At 61.1% G+C, this 22,386-nt stretch overlaps 1 pseudogene across 1 annotated transcript in view; it reads left to right on the top strand.

Annotated features, from left to right (window-relative positions):
• Positions 1–22,298, top strand: part of LOC115891993 — a 28,017-nt pseudogene extending 5,719 nt beyond the window's left edge. Inside the window, exons 2-11 of the transcript XR_004056037.1 lie at positions 9,036–9,228; positions 9,925–10,024; positions 13,068–13,208; positions 13,611–13,753; positions 14,163–14,251; positions 15,354–15,475; positions 16,032–16,180; positions 16,959–17,097; positions 17,483–17,576; positions 18,717–22,298. The product of XR_004056037.1 is annotated as a tumor protein p73-like (transcript). The remainder of the gene's footprint in view (positions 1–9,035; positions 9,229–9,924; positions 10,025–13,067; positions 13,209–13,610; positions 13,754–14,162; positions 14,252–15,353; positions 15,476–16,031; positions 16,181–16,958; positions 17,098–17,482; positions 17,577–18,716) is intronic.
• Positions 22,299–22,386: the final 88 nt, after the last annotated feature.

Raw genomic sequence — 22,386 nt, 5'->3', positions numbered from 1 at the left:
GCTTGGGGACCCGCCTCTCCTGGTGCCTCCCTGCCCCCTCTTCCTTCGCCCCTCCCAGGCCTGGCCTCAGTACCACTAGCTCCCGTTGACAGGGAAAGAGAGGCCCGCAGGGGAGGACTGTCCCCGGCTTCTCCTGGACCTAGTGCTGACGCCAAGATGCGGTCCTGGGTGACCTGGACCTTGGGCCGCGTGGGACTCTGGGCAAGGTGAGAGGCTCAGCTGGGCAGTGAGTTAAAGTTTTGCTTCCCGGTCTGGTGGGTTTCTGCTACCCCAGGCCAGTGGTCACTTCTGGGATTTTCTGAGATTCCAAAAGTAGAAGCTACACTCAAGGTATCTGGATGGACCCTGGAAGCCCAGCCCCTGCCTCTGGGTCGAGAAGCCCCTGAGCCACCTCCAGACCTTCTGTCCCTTTTCCAAGGAGCCCAGGAAGAGGGGGTCAGACAATTCCAGGGTGTCCTGGCTGGAAAAGAAAAGCATCTTCTCTGCACTCCAGGCAGACAGCGTGAGGTGCAGAGACGAGGTGGCGGCCGAGGCTGGTGTCCACAGCTGGGGGCTGTGATGGGCTGCAGAGGCTGTGAGCGGTGCAGCGCATTTTAGGGCAGAAACACTCTTGTGGAGAAGTGAACAGCACTCCAGGCTTCAGTGAAGCAGAAGTCAGACCCCATGGGGAAACCGCACAGGGGAGTTCCCTAAAGCCCAGGACCACCCCAAGGGTTGAAAACCCACCCCTCCCCCAGCCATGCCACTGGAGCGAGGCAACCCAACTCCTTGCACCTGGCACTGGGAAGACCCCACTCTCTGCAGGGGGTCAGAGATTTAGAGGCCAAAGTTCTCCTTCCCCCAGGCATTTCACTGAAGAGCTACAAGTTTAGCAAAACCTAGATTCTAGCCAACTATTACCTTAAACTGAAGAGGGACCCCTACCACCATGTCCACAGCTTACTCCTCCCTCCACTGTCCCCGGCAAAACCTAGATTCTAGCCAACTATTACCTTAAAACTGAAGAGGGACCCTACCACCATGTCCACAGCTTACTCCCTCCCTCCACTGTCCCCGGCAAAACCTAGATTCTAGCCAACTATTACCTTAAAACTGAAGAGGGACCCCTACCACCATGTCCACAGCTTACTCCCTCCCTCCACTGTCCCCGGCAAAACCTAGATTCTAGCCAACTATTATCTTAAAACTGAAGAGGGACCCTACCACCATGTCCACAGCTTACTCCCTCCTTCCACTGTCCCCGGCCACCTCCAGCTGCTGCCAATTCCAGCCCCCAAGGCTATCCCAGGAAGCTACGACCAGAGTGGGTGTCCTGTGAGCAGAGGACACCCACTGACCCTGGGGCACCCTTCCAATCCCCACGGCTGACAAAGCCGGGCCTCAAAAGGCTGGGTTAATCCTGGCTTCTCCTCAAAGCCACAAGTCAGGGTGGGGGTGAGGATGGCGGGGGCGAGGATGGCGGGGGTGAGGATGGCGGGGGCGAGGATGGTGGGGGCGAGGATGGCGGGGGCGAGGATGGCGGGGTTTCCTCCCCAGCAGTTAAGGGGCCCTCTGTGCAGTGAGCAGAGTAGGTCTGCTGCCAGCCTGCTGGGCCTCTTGTGGGACAGTGCGGGACAGCTCCAGGGCCTGGCCCACAGCCCCGCTAGCTAGGTCCTTGCCAGAGGCCAGGCAACAGGATGGCGCTGTCAAAAAGCAAGTTGTGGGCAGAGGACCCTGTGCTTGGTCCCAGCTGGGGGCAGAGGCTGAGTGCGGTGCTTTGAACACTCCGTGTCTTCAGAGTGGAGGGGCAGCTGCTGGTGGGCGTTCCGGGGCCCTCTGCAAACCCAGCTTTTGTCTCCACGGACCCAGGGCACTGTCCTGCCACCCCCTCTGTCCCCAAGGCCCCAGAGGGGGTACCTGGGTCCTGAATAGAAGCAGATGGAGTTCCTCACCCTGCCTGGACAGCTCATTCCTTCCTGGGCTTGGGCAGAGTGATAGTGATAATAGCACCTACCCGGGCAACCCGCCGCTGGGAATCAGGACAGCAGCGAGCGGGTGTGGACTGGGCCCTGAGCTCCTCACACAGCATCTCGGCAGCAAAGCAGAGGCTGGGAGCTGTCCAGGCTGGGCCACCCAATCCAGCCAGACCAAGGAAGTCTGTGTGAGTCTCAGTCTCTGTTGTCCATGGAGACTCCTCCCCAGCAGGACCAGGACAAGTGAGGCCCCTGGCTGTTGTTCCCCTTACCCTGACGAGCTTAAGCCCAGCCACGGGGTATGAAGCCTGTGTCCCACCTGACACCTCTGCAGTGCCCAGTCTTCCTGGAACCGAGGGGTGCTCTGCCCAGATCCCGACCCCAGGCCCCAAGTCAAGCCCGGCAGTGACAAAAGGGCTGGGAGATAGAGCCTGGAGGTCAGACAGCTCTGGTCTGGGTGCTGGTTCACCCCAGCTTAGCAGGCAGGTTTGGGTCGCTAAATGGAGTGACAGTGCCTGACCTCCCAGGGCCAAGGTCGGATGAGGGGCCCCGCACAGGGCAGTCACCAATGGGCAGTGGATGTGGCCATGAGGGTAGACCTGGGTGCCCCATGGAGAAGGCAGCATAGCTGTGCCCCATTCCCCAGCAGGTGGATAGCGCTCACTGTCTCCCCAGGTCTCCACACCAGCAGAGGCAGACACCTCGGGCAAATGCTGCCTCCAGCCTCCCCCGACACTAGACCCCTCTTATCTCCTCTGGCTGTGGCCCTCGTCTCCTACCGGACCCCTGGGCCTTCACTATGCGCTGGAGACAAAGCCACCAAGTCTGTCCTGGGCTCAGCACATACCTGCTTCCCTCCCCTCCCCTGATCACAGCCCAGGACAGAGATCTCTAGAGGCAGCTGTGCATGGGACGAGGGCCGAGCTGGCTCCAGCTCCTGTGGTCTGGGGGCTCGTGCCTCTGGGCCTTGGCTGAAGGGGGTGTACTCAGTGTCTCCCAGGGAGCCGTGCTTCCAGGCTGTGAGAGTCCCCCGTGTGGCTGCTGCTCACCTGTTTAGGACATGGCTCAAGGTCACGGTGGGGCAGGCTGCCAGCTCCGGAGCGTCCCTCTAGCCCCTGGCCCGCCCTCCCCAGGGAGTGATTTCTTGTCCACAGCCTCTGGGGCTCTACCAGGCCATCCGTCATGGCTGAGGATCACTTGGCATCTGCAGAGGATGTTTCTGCCTCTGGTTCATCCTCCACAGAGCTCTTGGCCTGGGAGCCCCGGCTGGCAGCAGACACATCTGTCCCCAGCAGCCCCCCAGCCAGGAGCTCTTTCACAGCAGCCTGCTTTCTTGGGCAGTGCTGGGCCTGGCACTGGCTGTGGCCTCACAGGGATTCTGAAGCTAGCTTGAGCCTCTCATCTGCCTGGCCTGTGGGCTGTGGGGTGTCCTGGTGAGTGAGCTGTCACTGCCTTGACCATGGGAGCCCCCGCTTAACACCAGGGTGTCCTGAAACAGGGGCGATTGCCACATGTGTCCTTTCCCCCTCCCCAGGCTGCTGGCTTCCTTGGGGGCAGGGAGGGACCAGCCCTGTGACATCCGGCCAGGCCTCCCTGACATCTGTCAGAGCCCAGCCTGTGCTCCCATCAGCTCTCTGAGGGTGACAGTGACATTGTGCACCAGTGAAGGCCACAGCCTCCCATGAAGGGGGCTGTCACCGAGGGGGCCCTGTGGCTGCCACCTGAGGATACCCTTCCTCTCTCAGAAGGAGAAAGGGACCCAGGAGGACCCTAATCCACAGCTGTTGACCCTGGCTCGTGCACGTGTTTTGGGGGGTCCATCTGTGAACCCATGATTTAATGGCAAGGGTTCTGTGGCTTAGCCCCAGGAGATTTCTAGGGAGAGGAAGGGTCCATGGCCTTAGCAGAGGGTGGGCTCAAAGAGGCCCGTAACCCTAGAGAGGAGAGCGACGCGCCCCTAAACACACACATGCACACACAAGCAACGAAAGTGGATAAAAGTGGGCAACAAAAAAAATAATTTAGAAAATAAAAGCCCCCACCGCAGGCCCCATCTTCCAGAATCGTCGCAACAGATTCCCCACACTGGTTAACGGTATTTGCGGTTTGCAAGATGCTACACGTCCCGGGAAAATGACAGACAAGTTATTATCACCTCTCCGCTGTCCTCCTGCCCAAACCTGCCCGTGCCAGGCACCCAGCTGCCGGGGAGCGAGGAGCGGGCATGAGGAAATTAGCAGCCCCGCGCCGCACCCGCCCCTCGCCCACCCCCGCACCAGCCCTGCCAGGCCCAGGGCTCCCAGCCAGGCTGGGCCCACGTTGGACTGGGCGGGGGGAGGAGGGAAGGAGAGGAGGGTCGGAGAGGAGCCGGCAGCGTGGGGAGGGACGGGTGCAGTGGCGTTTGGGCAAAACCCTTTCCTGCAAGCAGGACGGCGCAATGCACCCTGGGCAGGCATGTCCAGGCGGCTCCGTGTCAACAGCCGAGATAAATACGATTTTATCAGCTCAGAATCTGTTGAAACACATCCATCTAGCGGTTCTAGGGAAGGAGAAGGTAGGAGGGGGGCGGCAGAGAGGGAGCGTCTCCACGTGACCTTTCCTATAGAATAGGCTCCACCGGAGTCCTCCTCCTCCTGCCCGTTTTCCACAGGGCCAATCCCAGGCCTGAAGCCCAGAGTCCTGCTGGGGAGATAGGAGGAAGGAGCTGGGGAAGCGCTCAAGCCGTCCTGGCTCAGCCAACCCCCTGGAAGGACCTGGATCTCTCAGGGCTCCCTTCCTTCCCGTGGCCACCTGTGTCCCACCCCCAGATGCTGCCAGGGCAGGGACATCACAGACAGTCCCTCCCCGAGGTCACCCAACTCTGGCCAGGCTGGGCACCTGGGGTCCAGTTGGTGCCAGGGTGAGGTCTGCCAGGCATGTGTGCCCCGAAGGCCATGTGAGCACTGCACTGGGGACACCCCTGTGGGGAGGAGAGCCAAGCCCAGGACCTTGGTGGCCTTACCGGCCAGACGGGAGGAAAGGTGCTCACATCGCCTGAGGGCAAGCGGCCTCCTTGTTGTCCACCCTGAGGCCTGGGCCTCCCTCCACCACTGGCCCAGGTCGAAGACCTGCCCGCCCTAGGTCACTCCACACTCCAATCCCAGCCCCCACTTCCCCGGGTGAGTGGTCCGGCCAGCCGCCTGCACCAGGTACCAGGGACAGCTCCCGGCGCGCCCAAGCCCCTCCCCGGGCGGGGCGGGGCATCCATAGCGCTTCCCACGCGCCTGGGGCCCCCAAGACCTCATGCAGACGGGAGTCCCTCCGACAGTGCAGACAGAAGCAACGCACTGGGCCCTGCACCCACTTCGTGCGCCCTGGCCCTGGGACGCCCCACCACGCCGCTTCCAGAGCAGGAATCGCAACTTCACCTGCCAGGAGCCCCAGAGGGAGCGGGGCGGGCTCAGCAGGGCGCTGCCAAGAGGCGCGCTGCTGCGTAGGTCTGCGAAATGGGAGCACGGCTGACCCTGAGGCCCGGGCGGGCGGGAGCTAAGGCTCTGCAGAGGACTATGGCTGGGGGTGGTGGGGCAGGGGCCTAGGGGAAGGGCTGCAGGGGCCAGGCAGGAGCTGTGAAACCCCCTTAACAGCCGTTAAGACTCCATGGGGCTGTCAGGGAGTGGGGGCTGCCGGGGCAGCCCTCAGGCTTGGTTGCACCCAGAGCCTTACTCCATCTGTGTCCAACCGACTGAGGAGCCCAGGCGGCCTCCCCTCCCCCTGAGTGTCTGGGGCTCCTTGGTGGATCTAATGCCCCCAACCTCAGGCCGTGGGACTGGGGCAACCAGGGTGGAAGACGCCTCGGGGGCACTCAGCCCCAGAGAGGGAACTGCAGGGGAGTGGGGCGTGTTGTAGCTCCAGCCCCTGGCAACCAACATCTCCTCACCTGGTGCTGAGAATGACAAGGGTGCAGTAGCCCACTGACACCATGCAGGCCACTGTGTTCCCAGGGGACACGCAGTGAGTCACAGATGCAGGCGGAGAGAGCGTCCTAGCAGGAGGGCACAGAGCCAAAACTGCCACCCGCAAGGCAGATCTCAGAGGCCCTTCTCCTTTGATGCCCCTGAGACTCTAACCTGAGCCACCCCGGCCAGGGTCTGCTTCAAGGGGGGGTCTGTCGCCCCCTCCCTGCTCTGTGGTTTCCCTAGGGAGCGGCTAGGATGGATGGCATTATATTGAGTACCAACTGCATACCATCCAGCTGCTACACGTTACTGAGGAGAGACAAGGGGGACAGAGCCAGGTGCCTGAACTCCAGGGGTCTGTGTTCTCTGCACACAAGAGGTGCTCCATAAATGCTCAGCGATGGGCAGCTTGCCCTGCAGGTGGCCTGGCCTCAGAGAAGCCTGGCGACACAGCTGCAGGCCCTGTGTTTCCTCTCCCCTGCTTGGGACAACTGGCAGACAAAAAGCCTGCCACCACCTGGCCCCTCCTCTTTCTGTCCCCACCCAGCACAGATGGAGACCATGCATGGTGTGTGGCTTCAGGCAGGGCCTTTGTCCAAGAGACCAGTGTCTGGACACAGTCCACTCCAAGGTTGGGCTGAGAGCCCTGCCCTGAGTCTCCTGTGGGTCTAAGTCTCAGAGGATCTGAACTGTGAGCTGTTCCCATGTGCCCTGGGGACAGGGCTACCTGCTTATCCTCCCAAGTTGATGCTGTGGGGAGCAAAGGGGGCATTTGTAATGGTGGGGACACTGTATGTCAGCGGTCACCTCCAGGGAAGCCAGACTGACCCCACAGCAAGGGGACTGCCGTCCTTCCTGCCGTGCCCAAGGCTGCAGCTCCAATTGTTCAGGGCAGTTGCCCACACAGGGCTGAGGCTGAGGTTGCTGGCTCTGCAAAGGTTGATTCTGCTTTCCTTTTCTTTCTTTCATTTTTTTTTTTTTTTTTTTTTTTTGTGATGGAGTCTCTTTGTCACCCAGGTTGGAGTGCAATGGTGAGATCTTGGCCCATTGCAACCTCCACCTCCCGGGTTCAAGCAATTCTCCTGCCTCAGCTTCCTGAGTAGCTGGGACTGCAGGCGCCCACCACCTTGCCTGGCTAATACTTGTATTTTTGGTAGAGACAGGGTTTCATCGTATTGGCCAGGCTGGTCTCGAACTCCTGACCTCAGCTGCCTGCCTTGGCCTCCCAAAGTGCTGGGATTACAGGCGTAAGCCACTGCACCCGACCTGTTTCCTGCTTTTCTTTTTTTTTTTTTTTTTTTTTTTTTTTTGAGACGGAGTCTCGCTCTGTCGCCCAGGCTGGAGTGCAGTGGCCGGATCTCAGCTCACGGCAAGCTCCGCCTCCCGGTTTAGGCCATTCTCCTGCCTCAGCCTCCCGAGTAGCTGGGACTACAGCATGATGATTCCTTTCTGCATTTTTTACAGGACTGGGGATGGGCAGCTTCCTGCCTAAGGCCCTGTGCCCAAAGTGGGGGTCGCAGGCAGGGGTAATGGAGACACTCTAGCTCCAGGGGCTCCAGATGGATGGAGGATCTAGGAGGGGCCAGCCCTTTGGTATCCAATTCCCATCCTGAGGAGGCCACTGAAAGACCCCTTCCACTTGTCCCTCCAGTCCCCTCACACCCACGGCAGGGACAGGCCAGCGTTCCTGGCTGGGTCCCATTCGGGGAGCCCAAGTAACTCATCAAAGAGGGGACTGATCCTACTGCGCAGAGACAGGGGCACTGAGGGTGCTGCAGACCCAGGCCCCACCCACCATGGCTCATAGGCTCCATCAGCTCCATCTCCCCTGTCTCTTTCCTCCTTTTTCCTTCCTCGCTTTTCGTGTGCCTGCACCTGCCAAGGACCTGTGTGGCTCCTGAGAGCCCCTCGTGTCCCTTGATGGCCAGAGAGGCAGCACAGGTGGCCAGTGGGGGTCAGGGGTCAGGGCTCCCTATCTTCCTTGGCAAGGGCTTCCCTGGTTCTGCCAGTAGCTCCCTGTGTCTGATCTCAGTTTCCCCAACTGTTCCATGGTGGAGTGCGATGGGACATCCTCCAGGGCATTTGCGGCTGCAGTGACTTGTGATTCGGAGTCATCGGGGGCTGGTGAGGGGCGCAGAGGGCATGGGGTGGGAGCAGAAGTCATTCTCTGAACCTGAGACCAGGGATCATTCCTGATGGCCCGGTGGGGAGAGGGCATGAGGACTCCCAGCAGGTGCCCAGGAGCCAGACACTTGGGAAATCAGCCAGCTTGGAAGTGAGTGGACGCCCCTGCAGCAGCCTCAGCGGGATCCTTTTAGAACTCATGAGAGCCGGCCTGGGTCCTCAGATGGGGCAGCCAGGCCCTGTGGGGCAAACGATGCTGGAGGCCTCTGCAGGGGCTGGATCAGGAAGGATGTCATCCAGTCCTCCCATAGCAGGGCCCATGTTGGCCCTGGACAGACCTCTTAGCTCCTTGAGTCCCAAGCTGGGGATACTGAGCTTGGCTCGGCTGCTCAGACTTGGTGGCCCCAGCAGGAGAGGGTGTCAGAGTCACCAGGGCTGCTGAGGGCATAAGAGGCCTTCACACCTTCACAGGCCTTCACACACACACCAACCCAGAGAGCTCTCTATGGAAACTTGAATGCATCGTGGGCACCCAGCCCATCACACTTGCTCTGTGCAAATGCCAGAGAAGCCTAGCTCTGGTCTTAAAAACAGATTCAATGCTGCAAATCTACCTCTTCAAAGCACTGCAGTGGGGGACATGGTTTCCGCAGGCCTGGCTCCCAGTCCCCATTCCCGCCCTCACTCTCCAGCAGCCCCTTCTTGCTCTCCTGGCCTTTCTTGTCCCCTCCATAAACCTAAAGCCTCTCCACCTGGCTGCCACCGGCACTCACACCCCTGCTGTCATGGGGCCCAAATGACCTGATGGCTGTGGAGTGGGTGCCAGGGCAGCCGTGCCTGGATTCGCACCTCGAAGGACAGACACCTGGAGGGATTCACAGAGGGGCTGGCTCGGGGCAGTCTTCATCTGGGGCTTGTGGAGGGGCTCCCGTGGGGAGAACGTGGCTCCCGATGGGGGGTGGCCTGGACAGGGGTGCAGTTGGGACCCACCGGTCTTACCTGCTCCCTCCCTCCCCCACCCCAGTACTCTCCACTCTTGAAGAAACTCTACTGCCAGATCGCCAAGACGTGCCCCATCCAGATCAAGGTGTCCACCCCACCACCCCCCGGGCACCGCCATCCGGGCCATGCCTGTCTACAAGAAGGCGGAGCACGTGACCGACATCGTGAGCGCTGCCCCAACCACGAGCTCGGGAGAGACTTCAACGAAGGTGAGGGCCCCCAGCTCCTCCCCTCCGGTGACACTTTGCCCAGCATCCTGCACAGCACAGCAGGGGGGGTGCCTAACTGGGAGAGAGTGGGGCTGATGGCATGGGCTTAGCATTCCCCTGGGAGGGCTTTCAGTGCCTCCCCCAGCCCCCTTTTTCCCAGTTCTGACTGGGGCCTGCGGGGCCCATGCTCCTGGGCAGGGGCAAGGTGGTCTGGGCAGAGTCTGAGGGGCAGCGGCCTTCTGGGGCCCCAGAGATCTTATGTGCCATAGCCCCTCTCTCCAGTGTGCCTGGCAAGGCTTATGGGCTAGCCCATGGATTAGCAGGAGAATCAGGGAACAGAGCCACTGGGCAGGCACCCCCAGGCACAAGGGCTTGCCAGCCGGCCTGAGCCTCATCTGGAAGCCCACGGACTGGGCCTGGTGGTCTCAGTTCTGCTGCGATGCACCTGCACAGTGCTGTGCACCTCTCTGCACCTGACAGAGCTGGGCACCTCTCTGTGCCTGGCATGGGGCCAGGCACCTCTTTGACCTGGCAGGGGCTGGGCACCTCTTTGAACCTGGCACCCGGGCTGGGCACCTCTCTGCACCTGACAGGGGTGGGCACCTCTCTGCCTGGTACAGGGCTGGGCACCTCTCTGCACCTGGCATGGGGTGGGCACCTCTGTGCACCTCTCTGAAGTGTTGCCCCCTCCCGGCAGGACAGTCTGCCCAGCCAGCCACCTCATCCGTGTGGAAGGCAATAATCTCTCGCAGTATGTGGACGACCCTGTCACCGGCAGGCAGAGCGTCGTGGTGCCCTATGAGCCAACCACAGGTAGGGCCGGGAGCCAGGCTGTGCCCAGGGCCCTGCAGTCAGCCGTACGGGGTGTGGGGTCCCCTGAGGCAGCCCCCGTCCCTCCTCAGTTGGCTGATCTGCCCATCCCGCGGCGTCTGTCCGGGGCTCCCTGCTCTGTGTTAAGTGTGCGTCAGGGACTCCCTCACCCACACAGGCCCCACTGTGCACACTGGTGCTCTGGCCCCACATCCGCCTCAGGCCCTCTCAGGGCCTCAGTGTGCCCCGCTCCATAGTGGGGAGTGGGTCTTCAGCCTTGCCCTCCGTTGGTGCCCAACACTGCTTCTGGCTTGGGGCTCCCAGACACGGATTCAGGAGATGGGAGTTCCCTGCCCATTTAGACCCTGGACTGGCTGGGACAGAACCGAACCAGCAACAGTGCCTGAAGAGGTGGCAGATTCTATGAAGGGGGTTGAGGGATGGTGAAAAGACTCCTAGGCCAGGCCAGGGGCCCAGAAGAGGCGGCCTGCAGGAGGCTGAGGCTGGTCAGCAGGGCGGAGAGCCGGGAGGGCCCCGCTGGACACCACGTGGGTGGGGGCTGCAGGGAACTGGGGGGCATGCAGGCTGGAGGGAAGGGGACATGGAGAGGCTGGGGGTTTGACCTTTGACACAAAGGCAGCAGAAGTTTCCGGGACACCATTCTGGAGCTGATGTGGGGCCCAACTGGTGTGAAAGGCTGGGGTAGAGGAAACAGAGGGTTTGAAGCTGCTGCAGGGTGGTGGGGCAGAGGCAGAACAGGTGAGGAGTGGGTACCCAGGCCCCCAGGGAAAAGCAGGCAATGGCAGGCCTCTACCTTCCCTGTACCTGGTTCTGAGACCAGGCTCCATGCTGTACCCAGCCCCAGCCTCCCTCACCAGGTCCCATCCCTGTACCAGGCCCCCAGGACACCCCAGGCTCCTGTCCCTGTGCCCAGTCTCCAGGTCCTCCACAACCCTCTACCCTGTACCCAGGCCCCCTTCGAGGTCCCCATCCCACCATCCTCTAAGAGCAGCCCCTTATGTCAGCAGAACCAGGGCCCAGGAGGGCTCCCTGAAACCCATGTCCCACCCTCACCTGCCCCGGCCTGCCAGGAAGGCAGAGCTCTCTCGCCCCCTGGTGGCTGCCATGTGACAGCAGTTCTGAGAAAGGCCAAGATTTTCCCAAACCCCGAATGGCTTTTGTATTTGTCTCCAGGGTGATGTGAAAACTGCCCACATTGTGGTCTGGGGATACTCATTGATCAAGAGTTTTGGTTCACGGCTGGGCGCGGTGGCTCACGCCTGTAATCCCAGCATTTTGGGAGGCCGAGGTGGGCGGTTCACAAGGTCAGGAGATCGAGACCATCCTGGCTAACATAGTAAAACCCCATCTCTACTAAAAAACACACAAAAAATTAGCCGGGTGTGGTGGCGGCACCTGTAGTCCCAGCTACTCGGGAGGCTGAGGCAGGAGAATGGTGTGAACCTGGGAGGTGGAGCTTGCAGTGAGCCGAGATCCGGCCACCGCACTCCAGCCTGGGCAACGGAACGAGACTCCGTCTCAAAAAAAAAAAAAAAAAAAAAAAAAAAAAACCAAAAAAAAAAACAGATTTTTGGTTCATGTCGCAGCTGTACTGCAAAATCCCTGGGAAACGGGAGTGTGCTGGGGGTGGGTTCGCTAGGGACAGCTCTGGTTCCTCTTTCTGCCCAGATGAGCCCACAGCATGCAACACACACATACGCCCCCAAAATCTGTGCAGGGCACACACACTCACACCCAGCATCTGGGCTTGACCTCCAGCCTGTGTCAGGGGAGAAGGTTGGGGCAAACAGACCGCAGGACTCTGTGCTGCTCTGAGAGCAGAGACCAGGTCTGAGCCCTCCCAGAACCCAGAACCAGCCCAGTGCTTGGTGTTCAGTGATCTTCATGAATGGTGGGTGGATGGGGTGAGTGGGTGGATGGGTGGATGGATGGGGGTGGTTGGGGTGGATGGATGGATGGATGGATGGATGGATGGATGGATGATGGTAGGTAAGCGGGTGGACGAGTGGGTGGATGGATGGATGGGGTGGTGAACGGGTGAATGGATGGGTGAACGGATGGATGAATGGGGTGGGTGGGTGGGTGGATGGATGGGGTGGGTAGATGGATTGATGGGGTGGGTGGGTGGGTGAGTGAATGGATGGTTGGGTAGAGGGATGTTGAATGGATGGGTGGGTAGAGGGATGGGTAGATGGGGTGGGTGGCTGGATGGATGTATAGATTGATATTGAATGGATGAGTGGGTGGCTGGATGGTTGGCTGGCTGGATAGATACTACATGGGGGAGTGGATGGATGGATGGATGGCTGGGAGTGGGTGGTGGATGGCTGGATGGAGTGGGGGTGGGTGGCTCGCTGGCTTGCTCTTGAATGGCTGGGTGGGTGGCTGGCTGGTTGGCTCGCTGGCTCGCTCCTCCCTGCGGGGCGTGGCTGGCTGGCTGGGGTGGGTGGCTGGCTCGCTCCTCTGGCGGGCGTGGCTGGATGGCTCGCTGCGTGGATGGCTGGCTGGCTGGCTGGATGGATGGATGGCTGCTGGTGTGGGTGGGTGGATGGCTGCTCTTGCCTGGATGGGTGGGTGGATGGCTGTTGGATCGATGGATCGCTCCTACTGCTGGGCGTGGATGGCTGGATGGCTGGTTGGGTGGTGCTGGATGGCTGGCTGGCTGGCTGGCTGGCTGGATGATCCCTCGATCTAGATGGGTTCATGGCTGGCTGGGTGGATGGCTGGGGTTGGTGGCTGGGGGGTTGCTGGCTGGATGGCTGGCTTGGATGGGTGGCTGGACTGGCTGGATTAATGGGGGTGGGTGGGTGGATGGGGTTGTGGCTGGCTGGGTGGGTGGGTGGCTGTATGCTGGCTGGATGGGGTGGGTGAGGTGGATCGATGGATGAGTGGACAGATATACAGATTGGCAAAAACTATAGAGCAGGGCACCCCCTGCCTACCTTGAGCCAGAACCCAGACATGGAGCTGGGGGCTGCCACCTTAGTGGATTGGGGATGCGTGCTGGATGCTAGACCCCCTCTCCCTGCTCCCCCCGTTGTGCAGGTGGGGACAGAATTCACCACCATCCTGTACAAACTTCATGTGTAACAGCAGCTGTGGGGGGGCATGAACCGACGGCCCATCCTCATCATCATCACCCTGGAGACGCGGGAGTGAGTCCCGGGCACACGGGGTGGAGGTGGGACAGGGCTGGGCAGGCACGGCTGGGGGAGAAGGGGAGCTGTCATGGAGACCTGCATGCCGAGGCCAGCTTGGGGAAGAGACTGGGCTGTGCTGCTGGAGGAAGGGACTGCCCTCTGGCCTGAAGGGCCTGCCTGGGCAGGAGCTGGGCCTTTGGAGGGAGGCGGGAGTCCTGGGCGAGGTCTCAGGGCAGCCTCCCAGCTTTGAGCCTCTGGCTCCCTCTGGTGGGAACACTCGCTGCCGGCACTGGGTGCTCCACGGTGACTCAGGACTCTCAAGGCCGGTCCTGCAGGGTCCGAGGTGGGCAGGGAAGGTGGGCAGGTTTGAGGGTGGGCAGGATTGAGCTCACAATTCTGGCTGTGCCCACCCGACAGTGGGCAGGTGCTGGGCCGCCGGTCCTTTGAGGGCCGCATCTGCGCCTGTCCTGGCCGCGACCGAAAAGCCGATGAGGACCACTACCGGGAGCAGCAGGCCTTGAATGAGAGCTCTACCAAGAACGGGGCTGCCAGCAAGCGCGGTGAGCAGCCGGCCAGGGGAACTGGATGCTGTGGGAGGGGAAGGGGACACGGGGCTGCCAGCAAGCGTGGTGAGCAGCCAGCCGGGGGAACTAGATGCTGTGGGAGGGGAAGGGGACACGCTGGCAGGACACAGTGCGAGCCCATGCCCCAGGGACAGGGCCAGCCCCTGAACGGCCCCCCAGACCCAGAATCCTCCCTGACAGAGCCTGAGGGCAGCCCCCAAGTAAGTCGCTTGTCCTGAGGTGGCCAAGGGCACCTCAAAGGCCTGGGTGGCACTGCAGGTTTGCCCATCCCTGTGGGCTGCTCACCACTGGACCCACCTGAAGAATCTATTGGCCCCAAGGGTGGGGCAGGTCTCCCTCCTCCCGGAGGGTGGCTTCACCCCACCTGCCCTGCCTGGCCTTCCAGCCTTCAAGCAGAGCCCCCCTGCCGTCCCCGCCCTGGGTCCCGGCGTGAAGAAGCGGCGGCACGGAGACGAGGACACGTACTACCTGCAGGTGAGTGTGTGCTCCCGTACAGCGGCCGGGAGACCTGCCTCGCCTCTGTCGTCTGCTGAGCCCAGGCTGGGCCATGGGGAGAGACCCTGGAGACCATGGTGGAGGGGGCGGGAGGCACCCAGCCCTGAGTGAGAGGGTCCAGAGGGCAGAACCTGCTTGCAAGAGCCAGACCAGCAGGGCCCAACTGCAGGGGCATCCCTGAGAGTCCCCTCAGCCCCAAAAACCCAGTGTCATGCCATTTACAATGAAGCCATGTGTACATAGCACAGGTGGGGTGGTGCGGAGTCCACCGGGGTAGAAGTTCAGCAGGAATCCAGGACCCTAACGTTGGCCAGGACCCGTGGCCATGGACCCCCTGAGTGTGCCTCTCACATGTGGCCTCCAACAGGTGAATTGAATCGGCACAGGCTTGGCTAGGATTCGTCTTCCATGATGTAAGCTTTCAGTTTTTTGAGCTCCAGAATGAGCCCCAGCTGGGGCCGGTGGCTCATGCCTGTAATCCCAGCATTTTGGGAGGCCAAGGTGGGTGGATCACTTGAGCCCAGGAGTTTGAGACCAAAGTGGGCAACATAGCGAGAACCCCATCTCTACAAAAAATTAGCTGAGTGTGGTGGTGGCATGCACCTGTAGTCCCAGCTACTCAGAAGACTGAGGCAGAAGGATCACCTGAGGGCAAGAGGATTGCTTGAGTCCAGGAGTCCAAGGCTGCAGTGAGCTATGATGATGCCACTGCACTGCACTCTAGCCTGGGCAACAGAGCAAGACTCTGTTTAAAGAAAGGAAGGAGAGAGATACTTGGTCTAAAAAAAAAAAAAAAAAAACAGTATCTGTTGGTGGGGGAGGAAAAGGGAGGCTTAGGGACCACAAGGAGCAGGCATGGTTCTTGGGGACAGACCTGCCCACTGAGTCATGGGCTCTGGTTAGACCTGCTTCTTGGGAAGAGGAAAGAAGGTCAAGGGATCCTGAGCCTCTGGGGTGCCGGGGAACCCCCACAAAGGACAGATGCTTTGCCAAGCCCAGGTCCTCCTGAGGCTGCGGCCGCCCGCCTCCCTCCCACGGGGGTCTGGGGCATGTGGCAGAGCATCTGCTCCTCTGTGCTCAGGTGCGAGGCCGGGAGAACTTCGAGATCCTGATGAAGCTGAAGGAGAGCCTGGAGCTGATGGAGTTGGTGCCGCAGCCGCGGGTGGACTCCTATCGGCAGCAGCAGCAGCTCCTACAGAGGCCGTGAGTCAATCCCAGCCCACCATCGGTGTGGGGAAGCTCATGGCTCAAACCCCGCAGGAGAAGGCCAGGAGGACCAGCAACCCCTCCAGAAGGCATCATCTGCCAGGGACAGGCAGCAGGGTCCAGAGCTCAGGGGCCCACCCCACATCTCCTCCTCCAGGAAGGCCTTGTGGGACTTGGGGCTGCCCTGGGACCCTAGGTCATGGCCCTTGCTATTCCTCTGCCACTGAGGGGTCTTGTAAATGTCTGCTGGGTGGAAAGGCCAGGAGGGGTGGCCAGAGTGACCATGACCCACTAAGACCAGAGGCCAATTCCAGTGGCACAGGTCATCCCCCTGCCTACCGGCCCCGCCATGGCCAGTGTCCTTCTCAGGAGCAGGCCCAGTGGCTGTGCATGGCCATCCTCCAGCCACGCTCTGACATCAGAGGAGGACAAAGCCACTCTCTGACCTCAGAGTCTCCACCCATTCGCAGCATGGGGGCATCGCGGGTGTGGGTGGTTGGTGGGCACGAGGCTGCCTTGCTTCCCACCCATGCAAGCCATTGCTTCTGAGCAGGAGTCACCTACAGTCCCCATCCTACGGGCCGGTCCTCTCGCCCATGAACAAGGTGCACGGGGGCATGAACAAGCTGCCCTCCGTCAATCAGCTGGTGGGCCAGCCTCCCCCGCACAGCTCGGCAGCTACACCCAACCTGGGGCCTGTGGGTGAGTCCCTTGGGCAGTGGGGGCCCATGGGCAGGGCGGGGAGGCCCACTGGGGGCGCCTGGCTCAGGGTACTCCACCCAGCTCGGGACCCAGGGCAGGTGTCTCTGTGGCTGGCTCCTTCCAGCGGTTCTACCCTCTGGGCAGGAGGCGCAGCCACGGACAGCCCTCTCTGCCCACTCCTGGCTGTGGGCGGTGGAGGGGGCATGGTTAAGAGCGTGGAACCCACACACCTACACCACCTCTTGGCAGGCAAGGAAGCTTGCGGAAGGCTCTTAACATTACACAGCCTGTTTCCCCATCAGCAAATGGCCACAGAAGTACCAGGCTCACTCCTTGTGAGGATTAAATGGTGCAAGACCTCCTCAGGGACCCCAGCACAAGCTGGGGGCTCCATTGGATAGAGTTTGGGCCCCCTTCCCCTGGAAGGTCCTCATGTGGGCAGGACCAGGCATGATCCCAGTGCTGCCAGCAAGCACCCCCAGGTGTTTCTTGAGGCCCCGGGATGCGGCGAGCACTCCAGTGCCAGCTGTGATTGCTCTTACGACCCCGTGCCTTGTGGGCACAGTCATCGCCGTCCCTACTAGGCGGGGCGAGGACACAGGGCCCCAGGTGTTCAGCCCTTGCTCAAGCCTCCAGCTGGCTGGAGTGATGCCAAGGATCACATCGCCAGGCCTTGGGGTGGCTCCCCTGGTGTCCAGAGGTGTCTGGAGCCTGGGTGGAGCCTGCACCGGGATGCCTGGCCTGGCTGCCCTGAATGCCCCACCTGCTTCTCACCCAGGCCCTGGGATGCTCAACAACCATGGCCACGCAGTGCCAGCCAACGGCGAGATGAGCAGCAGCCACGGCGCCCAGTCCATGGTCTCGGGGTCCCACTGCACTCCGCCACCCCCCTACCACGCCGACCCCAGCCTCGTCAGGTGTGTGGGCTGCCGAGGGCCTAAGCATGCGCTGTCACCCTGTCCGTTCCCCTCTGTCCTTCTGGCCATGTCAGCTGCCCTGCCCCACCCTGTGTGCTCACCACTCGCAACCCCAGATCAGACAGGCGGGTGGGGACAGTCAGGCTAGGAGCATCGAAGATGCTGGGGAAATGGTCCACTTAGAGGAAAAACACAAAAAGCCGGGTCTTCACTGACCTGTCCCCAGCTGAGCCCGTCCCCTCCCCGAGGGATGCCATGGCCACCTGTGGGCTGGAGGGAGACAGTGACAGTCTCCGCCCCAGCCAGGCCACTCCCAGAGGTGAGGGCTCGCACAGCCCTGTGCTGGGAAGCTAATGGTGCTTCCTTTCTCAAATTCTCTCTGCAGTTTTTTAACAGGATTGGGGTGTCCAAACTGCATCGAGTATTTCACGTCCCAAGGGTTACAGAGCATTTACCACCTGCAGAACCTGACCATCGAGGTAACCCCCGGGCGACCCCCGCTCCGCACAGGCAGTAGCTGGAGGGGCCCCTGAACAGAGGGCAAAGAGCCTTCTCTTCCTTGCTCTCGTGGCTGGGAAACTTGGAAACCCTCTCCCACGGGCAAGCAGATGTGATGACTTGACTCTTGAGAGCTCAGGCAGGCACAGCCAGGCAGGCGGCTGGTGGCGCAGGACACAGGCCCAGGCCTCCAGATGCTGAATTGGTCATTTGGGCCTTTTCGGGCTCCCAGCAGCCAGTGTGCCTTTGATTTTAGGGGATGGGCTGTTTCCAAGGCACAAAGAACAGAAGAATGTAAGGCCCTGAGGGAGTCAGTCCAGTTCAGCGCCATTTACACCCGGAGGAAAGGGGACCCGGGGAAGCCAAGCGCCTGACCCAAGGCCACACAGCTCTTGGCACCTGTGGGAGCTGATCGCAGGCACCATGATTAAACAGCCACGACTTGTCTTTGGGTTAAGTGAGACCAGCGGTGCACAAAGCCTGCTCCTAGCCTAGGACAGTGTGAACCACAAGACACTGTCAGGCAAGGAAGAGCAAGCCCTCTGCCGGAAACCCGCCCCCAACCAGTGCCACGGCCCAGGTCCAAGGACCGTCCCAGACCATCCCCAGCCTGGGGCTGCAGACAGAGATGAGGGTCAGTGCGAGCTGGGGCCAGCTGCTCAGCCTAACTGTCCCTCGTGCAGAGGGTGGCCTCATCTGTGTCCACTAACCGCCCTCCCTGCAGCCTGTCCCCAGTACGCTGAGCCAGCTCCAGGTCACATGTTAACCCTTGCCTCCCCTGCATGTGTGTGCTTCGTGTGGTGCCTAGAGGGTGCTGGGAGCTCATGGATGAGCTGGGGGTCTGCTCCGGGGGGCTGGGACATGGAGCCCAAGGAAGGCTCTGCCCTGAGGCAGGGAGGCAGTTCCTCCCCCAGGGCCAGGTAGATAGATGCTCAGGGAGCTCCATGTCTAACGCTCGGAGCCCTGGTGGGCTCTCCCCTCCCCCGTGCCCCTCTCCTGCCTACTCTGGTTGGGGGTGTGGGGCCAGGGTGTGGTGTGGCCAGACCTCCAGGCCCAGGGCGGCCCTCCCTGCTCTCCCTGTTCCCACTGCCCCCTGCCCCTAACGCGCAGGCCTCTCGCAGGACCTGGGGGCCCTGAAGATCCCCGAGCAGTACCGCATGACCATCTGGCGGGGCCTGCAGGACCTGAAGCAGGGCCACGACTGCGGCGCCGCGCAGCAGCTGCTCCGCTCCAGCAACGCGGCCGCCATCTCCATCGGCGGCTCCGGGGAGCTGCAGCGCCAGCGGGTCATGGAGGCCGTGCACTTCCGCGTGCGCCACACCATCACCATCCCCAACCGCGGCGGCCCCGGCGCCGGCCCCGACGAGTGGGCGGACTTCGGCTTCGACCTGCCCGACTGCAAGGCCCGCAAGCAGCCCATCAAGGAGGAGTTCACGGAGGCCGAGATCCACTGAGGGCCCGGCCCGGCCAGGGCTTGTGCCACCGCCCAGAGACCCAGGCCGCCGCCTCTCTCCTTTCTGTGCCCAAAACTGCCTCTGGGCGCAGGGCCTCCAGGCTGTGCCCCGGGAAAGGCAAGGTCCGGCCCATGCCCAGGCACCTCACCCGCCCCAGGAGAGGCCCAGCCACCAGAGCCGCCTGCGGACAGCCTGAGTCACCTGCAGAACCTTCTGGAGCTGCCCTAGCGCTGGGCTTGCGGGGCAGGGGCCGGCCCACTCTCAGCCCTGCCACTGCCGCGCGTGCTCCATGGCAGGCGTGGGTGAGGACCGCAGTGTCGGCTCTGACCTCCTCCAGGCCTCATCCTAGAGACGCTGTCACCTGCCGACCAAGAAGGTCCTTCCAGAGGAAAGAATCCTCTTCTCTGGTGGACTGCCAAAAAGTATTTTGCCACATCTTCGGTTCTGGAGCGTGGTGGGCAGCCAAGCGACTGTGTCTGAAACACCACGTACTTTCAGGGAATGTCCCTAACTGCCTCTTGCCTGTGCCGGGGGCTGGGGACTCTCTCTGCTGGACTTGGGAGTGGCCTTTGGCCCCAGCACACTGTATTCTGCAGGATTGCCTCCTTCCTGCCCCTAACAACAACCAAAGTGTTGCTGAAATTGGAGAAAACTGGGGAAGGCGCAACCCCTCCCAGGTGTGGGAAGCATCTGGTACCGCCTCAGCCAGTGCCCCTCAGCCTGGCCACAGTCGCCTCTCCTTGGGGACCGCTGGGCAGAAAGGGACAGCCTGTCCTTAGAGGACCGGAAATTGTCAATATTTGATAAAATGATACCCTTTTCTACACAGTGGGTCAGCTTTTTTTTTTTTTTTTTTTAAACTTCCTTCCTCAACATTCGCTTTCCAGCTCAACCTAGCGCCCATGAGCCGGGCTGCCGAAGCTGAGTGAGAAGCCAGGTGGGCGGGACTTGTCCCCAGGAAGGCCGGGTGGGGAGGAAGCCTAGAGGGAACACTGGGAAGGGCAAGTTCACAGGAACGCTCTGCCGTGGGAGCAGCTCCTCCCTTGCCGCCGCCACCTTCTCTACCACTGCGAGGTCCAGAGGGCAATACTTTCTCTTCCAAGCAGCGGCAGTCAGGGAACAGACTGAGAGGTAGGTGCGGGGGGGGGTCTAGGCCTTCGTGGAGCACCCCAGGGAGTTAGTGGGCCCCAGAGAGGCAGTGTCTGCACAGGCCCCTACTGGGGCCACCTCCATCCACGAGGAGCAGCCTGAGCCTTGGTGGCTGGAGCTTGACGGTCCCGGAGCACAGTTCCAGGGCAAGGAACCAGAGCCCCCAGGGAGCCTCACAGGTGTGACAACGCCTTTCATTCCAGGCAGGTGGGCCAATGGAGAGTAGTGAGCAGCCAAGTGACTGTGTCTGAAACACCATGTATTTTCAGGGAATGTCCCTAACTGCACCTTGCCTGTGCCGGGGGCTGGCGACGCTCTCTGCTGGACTTCGGAGTGGCCTCTGTTCCCAGCACACTGTATTCTGCAGGACCGCCTCACTCACATAAGCTGAGACACCACCCAGAGTGCAGGCTGCCTGGCCCCTTCTGAGACAGCTAGCTCCACACCCCCTGCCTAGGGTATGTGTGGCATCAGTTCCTAAGAGCTAGGAGCTTCCCCCACTAACATCTCCCAGAAGCAGTTAAGCCCCCCAGGGCACGGCAAGGTTAGACACAGCCCCCATCCCCAGATCAGGACTCCATCTTGCTAAGTGGCATCACCGTCACCAGCCTCCCCTTATTTAAAAGCAGTGACTGGTGTTGCCACAGGTGCCTGGTCTACGAAGACGCAGGCATCCCTCTCCCACACTGTCCACCTCCCCGGGGGCCACTGACAGCACAGCTGCCTGGGTGCATGTTTGTGGGGGCAGCAAGAACGGGGCTGCTGGCTGTCAGGGGATCTGGCTGCAGCCAGGGCGAGAGCCTGGCCCTTCCTTCTAGCTCCTTCTAGCCGAAGGGCAGGCTCTGGCTGCTCAGCTTCTAGGGTTCCATCTCCCTAGAAAGGTGCCCACACCCAGGGCATCCGTCAGTAGGGGCAACAGCAGCGGACTCAGGGCTTTCCCAGGGTGGCGCAGCCACCCCAGCTGCATGTCACCTCAACTCTCCATCTTATTGCCATTTCGTAGATGAGGAAGCTGAGGCCAGAAAGGCTAAGACCCGTGCCCCAGGCATCACGCCCATCTCTTGGGGGCTGAGCACTGCTACCCGAGTCCACCTCCTGAAGCCCCACTCTGCCCCATGCTCCACTTCTAGAGCCGCAGGGGCCCATCCCAACACTCGGGGTTCCCGAGCCCGGCACGGATGCGCTTCAGTTCCAGGGGGTTGTTGATTTGTTTCTTAGGCATGTTCCCTGTCCACCCTGAGTCCAGTGAGGCTGTCCTAAGAGCCCCTGTAGTGTGCTGCTGGGGTGGGGCGGGTGGCACAGAGCAGGGACAGGCCCAGAGGCAGCTGTCACTGGAACCCCAGCCAGACGTCCAAGGAAGCCGGTCAGAACACGGAGCAGCCAGATGGCCCCAGCCGCACCTGTACAGCAAGCCCGCACAGCCTCCTTGCGCTGGAGAAGCAGTTGTCAAAGTAAATAGAGTCGAGACTTTGCTGTGGTTAGGAGAAAGTGCAAATTCCCAGGAACAAGAATCCTTTAAGCGATGTTTTTTATACAACCAAACAAATCAACAAATAAATCTTGAAGACAGATGGTTTTCCCAGCAGTGCAGGGGTAGGAGGGAGGCTGCTGGCACTCCTGGAGCCGAGGGGGACGGGCAGTGGTCCTGAGTCTGCTCAGAGAGGCCAGGCAGAAGGAGCTCACCAGGCAGGTCAGCTCACGTCTGTCCGAGTCACTCTGGTCAGAAACAGCGACTCTCCCCCATTCCCCCAGTGTTCCCACCAGGCCTGGGCTGCTGGGAAGCCCTTGCTGTACCCAGGGGCCTGACTCACAGTATCCTGGCACAGAGACACCTGTCACTCGGAACAGTCAGTGTCTCCAAAGCACAAACATCCACTCCTCTGTTACCAGTTAAAGCACTTTAATGCTTTAGGGTGGACACGCGACCCCATCCGTGTGTCTGTGTGGGCTGGTGCTTCTCCGAGCAGTATTAACGGACGCCCTCCAATGACGTAACAACTGTTTTTGTTCATGTAATCTTGGGAAAATGTGTTATTTTTTTAGCTGTGTTTCGGTGGGGATTTTTGTTTTTGTAACATAATAAAGTGTACGTTCCAATGACTGGTTCTCATGACTAAACCTCCATCTCCGAGGGGCTCAGACAAACAGGGCGGCTCCTCACAGGCGGGAAGCCTGTGGCCTCTGCGGC

The sequence above is a fragment of the Rhinopithecus roxellana genome, unplaced genomic scaffold (genome assembly GCF_007565055.1).
Source record: "Rhinopithecus roxellana isolate Shanxi Qingling unplaced genomic scaffold, ASM756505v1 contig4305, whole genome shotgun sequence".
Lineage (NCBI taxonomy): Eukaryota > Metazoa > Chordata > Mammalia > Primates > Cercopithecidae > Rhinopithecus > Rhinopithecus roxellana.
This window is presented reverse-complemented; position numbering and strand designations above follow the sequence as displayed.